Genomic DNA, 9,605 nt, shown 5'->3' on the forward strand with positions numbered 1-9,605 from the left:
ATGCTCTCCACACCTGTTTCCAGTTGGGCCTCTGTCTGTGCCCGACACCTATGCTCCTCTGCTCCTTACAGGCTCGCCATTCTGATGGAGCCAGCGATCAGGCGCTCTCCATTTTCAGTTAATTATATATAATTGTAATTATTTGTGTTCAATTGTTTGTCCCTCTGGTGTCTAAAGTATCCTCCCCTTAAATCACTAAGGGCACAAAAGCTCTTAGCTGAATTCTCTAATTACATTTTGATAAATTAATGTCCGTCTTTGAATGCTCCATTGTATAAACTTTTTAATTTTCCTGCTTGTGTGCCTTGTGCACTGATATAAAACAATTAGGGTATATTTGTCATTCTTACGTCTTCCTCCAATTCTGTCTTCAATTACTTTCTTGATTTTACAATCAAAACAATTTCGTCAACATTACGTTTTCGACGTGAACTTGATATTACATTTATAAATTAAGAAATGTATCTCATTTTAAATAAACAAGATTTAACTCCTGTGGTGTTCAGGCTTAACACATTTAGGCTACCCTTCTATATATTGGAATCCTGAAGAGGGTGAGCGGTTTGACAAAGAGACAGGTTTTCATAATAAAAAGTTATGGATGACGATGACAGATGTACAGGCTGAGAGGAACGAGGATTGTCGGAAGAAGCCCGTTACTTTTTCTACTCACTCAGATTGTCACGGTAAGGAAAAGAAAGCATTAAAAACGATTCAAGGCTAAATACAGCAGCCGTGTTGGGATTCGAAACGGGGTCGGCATCGGCGAGTATGTTCATTCTTGGTAGAAAATGCCCACCGAATTCGCTACACTCTTTAATTCTTGGTGTCGCAACCTCGACTGGTGAGAAACCGAGGTAAAGGCAATTTTAGATTGGATATTCGCCTGTAGTTTTCCTTACCTCCAACAGTAGGTAGGCCAAATTGGTATGCTGTTTTCCTTATCACTATAATCTAGTAGTAATTTAGTAGTAGAGGTAATTTCCTTTATGCTCCATTCTACACACAGCCTAAATTATAGGCACATTTACAGGACAATAATAAAAGTAGCATATAGGATCCAACCCTATCACAGAGTGAATAAATATAGAGCGTTTGTAGACTTTAAAAAAACATATTACGTGACAGTTTCATCAGTGCGTGCTTAAAGAAAGTCATATCACAAAGATCACATATGACAGTGCCCACCAAATCTATGACAATAGAGAATGATTTATAAACCCCAAAGTGTGTTTGTCAAAATAATATCTGAAAATGTCAGTTGATGAACATAATACTTCTATTTGCAATAGCAATTTATGATATATGCAGTTGAGGAATATTCTATGTACCAACACTACATTTAGGACAGACATAAGACATTCCCACATACAGTATATATATATTTTTTTAATGTATTTTTTATTTCACCTTTATTTAACCAGGTAGGCCAGTTGAGAACAAGGTCTCATTTAGAACTGCGACCTGGCCAAGATAAAGCAAGGCATTGTGACACAAAAAACAACGCAGAGTTACACATGGAATAAACAAATGTACAGTCAATAACAGAACAGAAAAGTCTATATAAAGTGTGTGCAAATGAAGTAAGATCAGGGAGGTAAGGCAATAAATAGGCTGTAGTGGCGAAATGATTACAATTTCACAAATAAACACTGGAGTGACAGATGTGCAGAAGATTCATTTGCAAGTAGAGATACTGGGGTGCAAAGGAGCAAAAAACAACATAAATTAAATAAATAATATGGGGATGAGGTAGTTGGATTGGCTATTTAGAGATGGGCTATGTACAGGTGCAATGATCTGTAAGCTGCTCTAAAAGCTGATGGTTAAAGATAGTGATGGAGATATGAGTCTCCAGTTTCAGTGATTTTTGTCATTTGTTCCAGTCATTGGCAGCAGAGAACTGGAAGGAAAGACGGCCAAAGAGGAATTGGCTTTAGGGGTGACCAGTGAAATATACCTGCTGGAGCATGTACTACGGGTGGGTGTTGCTGTGGTGACCAGTGAGCTGAGATAAGGCGGGGCTTTACCTAGCAAAGACTTATTGATGACCTGGAACCAGTGGGTTTGGCGATGAATATGAAGCGAGGGCAAGCCAACGAGAGCATACAGGTCGCAATGGTGGGTAGTATATGGGGCTTTGGTGAAGAAACAGATGGCACTGTGATAGACAGCATCCAATTTGTTGAGTAGAGTGTTGGAGGCTAATTTGTAAATGACATCGCCGAAGTCAAGGATCGGTAGGATAGTCAGTTTTACGAGGGTATGTTTGGCAGCATTAGTGAAGGATGCTTTGTTGCGAAATAGGAAGCCGATTCTAGATTTAATTTTGGATTGGAAATGCTTAATATGAGTCTGGAAGGAGAGTTTACAGTCTAACCAGACACCTAGGTATTTATAGTTGTCCACATATTCTAAGTCAGAACCGTCCAGAGTGGTGATGCTAGGCGGGCGGGCAGGTGCGAGCAGCGATCGGTTGAAGAGCATGCATTTAGTTTTTCTTGCATATAAGAGCAGTTGGAGACCACGGAATGAGAGTTGTATGGCATTGAAGCTCGTCTGGAGGTTAGTTAACACAGTGTCCAAAGAAGGACCAGAAGTATACAGAATGGTGTTGTCTGCGTAGAGGTAGATCAGAGAATCACCAGCCGCAAGAGCGACATCATTGATGTATACAGAGAAAAGAGTCGGCCCAAGAATTGAACCCTGTGGCACCCCCCATAGAGACTGCCAGAGGTTCGGACAACAGGCCCTCCGATTTGACATACTAAACTCTATCTGAGAAGTAGTTGGTGAACCAGGCGAGGCAGTCATTTGAGAAACCAAGGATGTTGAGTCTACTGATAAGAATGCGGTGATTGACAGAGTCGAAAGCCTTGTCCAGGTCGATGAATACGGCTGCACAGTATTGTCTTTTGTCGATGGCGATTATGATATCGTTTAGGACCTTGAGCGTGGCTGATGTGCACCCATGACCAGCTCGGAAACCAGATTGCATAGCGGAGAAGGTACGATGGGATTCTAAATGGTCTGTGATCTGTGTGTTAACTTTGCTTTCGAAGACCTTAGAAAGGCAGGGTAGGATATATATAGTTCTGTAACAGTTTGGGTCTAGAGTGTCTCCCAGTTTGAAGAGGGGGATGACTGTGGCAGCTTTCCAATCTTTGGGGATCTCAGACGATACGAAAGAGAGGTTGAACAGGCTAGTAATAGGGGTTGCAACAATTGCGGCGGATAATTTTAGAAAGAGGGGGTCCAGATTGTCTTGCCCAGCTGATTTGTAGGGGTCCAGATTTTGCAGCTCTTTCAGAACATCAGGTTTCTGGATTTGGGTGAAGGAGAAATGGGGAGGCTTGGGTAAGTTGCTGTGGGGGGTGTGGAGCTGTTGACCGAGGTAGTGGTAGCCAGGTGGAAAGCAAGGTCAGCTGTAGAAAAATGCTTATTGAAATTCTTCGTAATTGTAGATTTATCGGTGGTGACAGTGTTTCCTAGCATCAGTGCAGTGTGCAGCTGGGAGGAAGTGCTCTTATTCCCCATGGACATTACAGTGTCCCAGAACTTTTTGGAGTTTGTGCTACAGGATGCAAATTTCTGTTTGAAAAAGCTAGCCTTTGCTTTCCTAACTTCCTGTGTATATTGGTTCCTTACTTCCCTTAAAAGTTGCATATTGCGGGGGCTATTCGATGGTAATGCAATATGCCACAGGATGTTTTTGTGCTTGTCAAGGGCATTCAGGTCTGGAGTTTTTAATTTATTTTATTTCACCTTTATTTAACCAGGTAGGCAAGTTGAGAACAAGTTCTCATTTACAATTGCGACCTGGCCAAGATAAAGCAAAGCAGTTCGACAGATACAACGACACAGAGTTACACATGGAGTAAAACAAACATACAGTCAATAATACAGTATAAACAAGTCTATATACAATGTGAGCAAATCAGGTGAGAAGGGAGGTAAAGGCAAAAAAGGCCATGGTGGCAAAGTAAATACAATATGGCAAGTAAAACACTGGAATGGTAGTTTTGCAATGGAAGAATGTGCAAAGTAGAAATAAAAATAATGGGGTGCAAAGGAGCAAAATAAATAAATAAATTAAATACAGTTGGGAAAGAGGTAGTTGTTTGGGCTAAATTATAGGTGGGCTATGTACAGGTGCAGTAATCTGTAAGATGCTCTGACAGTTGGTGCTTAAAGCTAGTGAGGGAGATAAGTGTTTCCAGTTTCAGAGATTTTTGTAGTTCGTTCCAGTCATTGGCAGCAGAGAACTGGAAGGAGAGGCGGCCAAAGAAAGAATTGGTTTTGGAGGTGACTAGAGAGATATACCTGCTGGAGCGTGTGCTACAGGTGGGAGATGCTATGGTGACCAGCGAGCTGAGATAAGGGGGGACTTTACCTAGCAGGGTCTTGTAGATGACATGGAGCCAGTGGGTTTGGCGACGAATATGAATCTATGGTTCTTAACCTGGGTTCGATCGAACCCCAGGGGTTCGGTGAGTCAGTCTCAGGGGTTCGGCGGAGGTCAAGACACACATCCGATTCATATGATTCGTGATGACACGCCCCGCTTGGCCATCATTGGCTGCAGGTGATCACGCTACATCGCTTGGCCTGTCTGTGCTGCAGGGAATTTGGTGTGCTCAGTAGTCGACTTGTGACTGTCGTGATGGTACGTCTTGTGATTTCTTTCTTAATATTTTAATCCCTTCATACTTACTATGTCGAGCAAAAAAAGAAAATGGTCGGACGAATATGTACAATATGGATTCACATGTATAACGGAACGTGATGGGAGTCTGCGTCCTAACTGCATGATTTGCAATGCCAAGTTGAGCAATTCTAGTCTAGCACCGGCAAAACTAAGCAAACACTTCCTTAAGCTGCATGGAGATGGAAAATACAAGAACACAACGCTCGCTGAATTCAAGGTGAAGAGAGCCAGATTCGATGAAAAGGCTACTCTGCCTGTTCTCGGCTTTGTACTCATCAACAAACTGATCCTCACAGCATCGTACGAAGTTGCTTACCTGATCGCAAAGCAGGGCAAACCACACACCATTGGTGAAACACTCGAATATCATGCTGGGAAAAGAGGCTGAAGTTAAGTTATCCCAAATTCCTCTTACAAATGACACCATCAGCGACAGAATAGAGGACATGAGCAAAGACATCTTGGCTCAAGTAGTTGCAGATCTGATTTCAAGCCCGGCAAAATTCGATGAGACCACAGACGTTTCCAATCTAAGCCAGCTTGCTGTATTCGTGCGCTATGTGAAAGACGACGTGATAAAGGAAGATTTTTTATTTTGTAAGCCTCTTACAACAACAACTAAGGCAGCCAATGTGAAGAAACTTGTGGATGACTTCTTCAAAGACAACAATCCTTGTGGGATATGGTTTCTGCAGTTTGTTCGGACGGAGCTCCAGTCATGCTGGGAAGAAAGTCTGGTTTTGGTGCGCTAGTGAAAGCCGATGCATCATTGTTACGCATTGTATTCTGCACAGGCATGCGTTGGCAACAAAAACCTTGCCTCCAAAACTGGCAGAAGTATTAAAAATTGTAGTGGAATGCGTGAACTATGTGCGAACTAGTGCTCTGCGGCATCGCATCTTCAGTGAGCTGTGTAAAGAAATGGGCTCTGAATTCAAGGTACTTCTGTACCATTCTAACGTTCGGTGGTTATCTCGGGGACACGCTGTGCGTGTGGAATTAGCCCTGTTTTTGCAAGAGCACCAACATTGTCATGCAGATTGCTTCAAAAATTCTGAGTTCATTCTCATTTTAGCGTACATGGCTGATATCTGCGCAGCTCTCAATCATCTCAATCAAAAGATGCAGGGCGGTGGAGTCAACATCATCGAAGCGGAGGAAAACCTGAAGGCTTTTCAAAAAAATCTACCGTTATGGAAACGACGAACAGAGAACAATAACTTTGCAAACTTTCCCCTGCTGGACGACTGTGTAAGTAAGATTGAAGATGTACCTGGAATCGGAGACATTTCTGTACTCACGGAACTGAAGCAAGCAATTGCCACACACTTAGATGAGCTTGCAAAGTCTCTCGACGGATACTTCCCTACAAGAGAGTCATATCCAGCATGGGTGAGACAGCCGTTCACGTTTAGTGTTGAGACAACAGATGTCAATGATGAATACCTCGATGAAATCATTGAAATTCAGCAGAGCCAGGTTCAACAGCAACTTTTCAGAACAACAACGCTTTCAACATTTTGGTGTCAACAAATGGTAACGTACCGTTATTGCTAAGAAAGCTCTGGAGATTTTCATACCGTTTGTTACAACATATCTTTGCGAGCAATCCTTTTTGAGGATGCTGGACATAAAAACGAAGAAAAGGAAAAGACTTTGTTGTGAAAATGACATGAGAGTGGCACTTGCCAAGGTGAAGCCGTGCATTTCTGAACTGGTCTCTGAAAGGCAACAGCAGAAGTCACACTGATTTGCAGTAAATATTCATTATTATGTTTTTGTTTTTGTGTGAAAATCATGTTTTGATGATTTTGTTCTTTGAACACAGTGATGTTGATGCACGGTTCATTTTGTGCACCAGTCAAATATATACCTATGTTTTGAATTTGAAAAAATAATTTTATTTTTCCAATTAAGAAGGGTTCGGTGAATGCGCATATGAAACTGGTGGGGTTCAGTACCTCCAACAAGGTTAAGAACCACTGATCTATAGTATATAGAACAGGCTATATCTGTTCCTGGTTCTACATTTTTGAATGTGGAATGCTTATTTATGATGGTGAGTAAAGCACTTTTAAAGAATAACCAGGCATCCTCTACTGACGGAATTAGGTCAATAACTTTCCAGGATATCCGGGCCAGGTCGATTAGAAAAGCCTGCTCGCTGAAGTGTTTTTTAGGGAGCGATTGACTGTGATGAGTGGTGGTCGTTTGATCCATTACGGACGCAGGCCATGAGGAAGTGATCGCTGAGATCCTGGTTGAAGACAGGAGAGGTGTATTTAGAGGACAGGTTGGTCAGGATGATATCTATGAGGGTGCCCGAGTTTACGGATTTGAGGTTGTACCCGGTAGGTTCCATGATAATTTGGGAGAGATTGAGGGCATCTATCTTAGATTGTAAGACGGCCGGGGTGTTAAGCATATCCCAGTTTTAGGTCACCTAACAGTACAAACTCTGAAGATAAATGGGGAGAAATTAATTCACATACAGTGTCCAGGGCGCAGCTGAGGGCTGAGGGGGGTCTGTAACTAGCGGCAACAGTGAGAGACTTATTTCTGGAAAGGTGGATTTTTATAAGTAGAAGCTCGAACTGTTTGGGCACAGACCTGGATTGCATGACAGAACTCTGCAGGCTGTCTCTGAAGTAGATTGCAACTCCACCCCCTTTGGCAGTTCTGTCTTGACGGAAAATGTATACACATACATAGAGGCATTTTTCAGCTCTGATTTTACCACTCAGAATCCAGAATGGATCTGACAATGGGGCCAGCACAGGACGTAATACACCTTTACAACAATCTACTTTTTGATCTTCTTGACTTCTTATCTGGTAAAAAGCTACTGTGTGTCAAGAAAAGAGCCCCAATTAGGGGTTAGTGTACTCCAGTAAAAAAAGGTCTGGTTTAGATTAAAAACTATTGCCCTGTGTCCCCGTTCATAGAGGCATGAGAGACTAGTCGGTGGTAGAATTGAGTTGGCACTTTATTGGCCCAAACACCTACAGACCCACAAGGTTGTTACTCATGGACAGTAATTAGTAATTAATTAATTTTTTTGCATTGATCTTCTAACAGTCTTCTAACTGTCCAAGAATAGGATCCAAAGTGTTATGAAATATTTGTTCCCATAAATACAAAGGAGGATGTCTCTCATCATACCTCTGGCACTTTAGTCAGACTGCCAGACTTTGCACCACAGAGCCAATTAGGAGAGAATACATACAGGTCAAAGGTGCCAATTGAAAGTCAAGGGGTGTGTCTGTGCCTTTTGGATTACTCTCTCTTTACAGAGAACCCCTGTGGTTCAAGTCAAGAGCTACCCTTCCCCTTTCAGTCTGCTCTGTGCATATCTAAAAGTGACAGAGCCAGCAGCCAAGAGAGTTTTTCACAGTATGTCATAAAAAATGATTACATGTATGTATGTAAAATGCTAATATGTATTAGATCCAGTACAATGGAATAACTAAAACCTGAATTTGAATGGAGCTTTTTCCAATTCCTCCTTCTCTTTCTGTCCAGCAGGGTCAACCAAAAACACTTGGCCTGATGGTTCATGCAGATACTGGGAAAGCAATATAGAAATGATTTTACTATTAAATGACCCATATCACAACCCTCATACCTCTTCACAAAAACTGTATTTAAATCAATTTTGGAAAAATAATTTTACTCACAAAAGACACAGGAATGTATTTTTCCAGTTAGATATAGTAGGCCATGCATCAAATAACTATTTTCATCAGAAAAACTAACCCTCAAATGCACTATTGCATTTTGTAAGTTGTCTGCAAGTGGCTTATTGTGAAGGCACTCAAATATCAAGTCATTATCAGGTTCTAATACTCAACGTAGAAGGATTTGTCTTAATGTACAGTATATGAAAGTGATGCTATGAAAAGGATTCGTTCACGTTGTCAAGCTCACTCTGACTGACAAATCACTGCCTATTACTGTGATTAAAAAGTGCACATGAAACATTGTTTTCATGAGGCCTACCTGTGCGCCTTCATTTAAGTACCTCTGTTCGAACACCTCTACTGTCCTTGATCCAAACCACATAGTCATTTGCGGATCTTTTCAGTGTCCATGTAAAAGATAGTTATTGCGAGGCTGGAACATTTGTTAACTTCAAAACATTGTTTTTAACACCCATGTAAAATGAAGGCCTGCAAAGCTTACATATTTAAGTCAAATAGCCTGAGATGAAAGTAGACAAACATCAGAGTGTGCGATATGAAGGCATAGTCAGTGGATTGAAGTCACTGGGTCACATGACCAAGGAGCTATTGAAATTGTACTTTTGGAAAAATGTATGTCAAATCTTGTGAGATGAAAATGGACAATCTAAAGGGTGTGCAATATAGAAGGGTAGTCAGTGGACATTCTGAACCTTGTTTGAGTCAATTAGGTCACATGACCAAGAAGCTATTGAAATTCGAAAGCACATTTTTTTGGGTACTTGGTTTACGCTCCCTAACTAATTCAACTAGGAATACACAATACTATCACATTTCCACATGTTTATTAGCTTTGGAAAGCGAATTAATGTCTCAATCGTGAAAATAAGACCTGTGCAATGTTGTGCGCAATTTCTCCAACATCATGACACTTATTTGGAGTCTGTGGCTCAAGTGGTTTGAAAGCTATTGAGTTTTGAAAGCGCGAATATCCAACTTGACTGGCTTTACCTCGGTTGACCAATATCCTTGTAACTCCCAACTAGTCCTCGTTATTGGGTTCTACCCATGGTGCGGACCTTATTGCGCGTAATACAATGGGGACCAACTCCTTACATTTCCACTACGATAAACCACATTACAGTTCACACTTTCTTTAGCAAGATGAGTTTTAAATTGGAACACCCCCGGATATGTTGTCATTCAAACCCCGCATT

The sequence above is a fragment of the Oncorhynchus gorbuscha genome, linkage group LG10, assembly GCF_021184085.1.
Source record: "Oncorhynchus gorbuscha isolate QuinsamMale2020 ecotype Even-year linkage group LG10, OgorEven_v1.0, whole genome shotgun sequence".
In the NCBI taxonomy this organism is placed as follows: domain Eukaryota; kingdom Metazoa; phylum Chordata; class Actinopteri; order Salmoniformes; family Salmonidae; genus Oncorhynchus; species Oncorhynchus gorbuscha.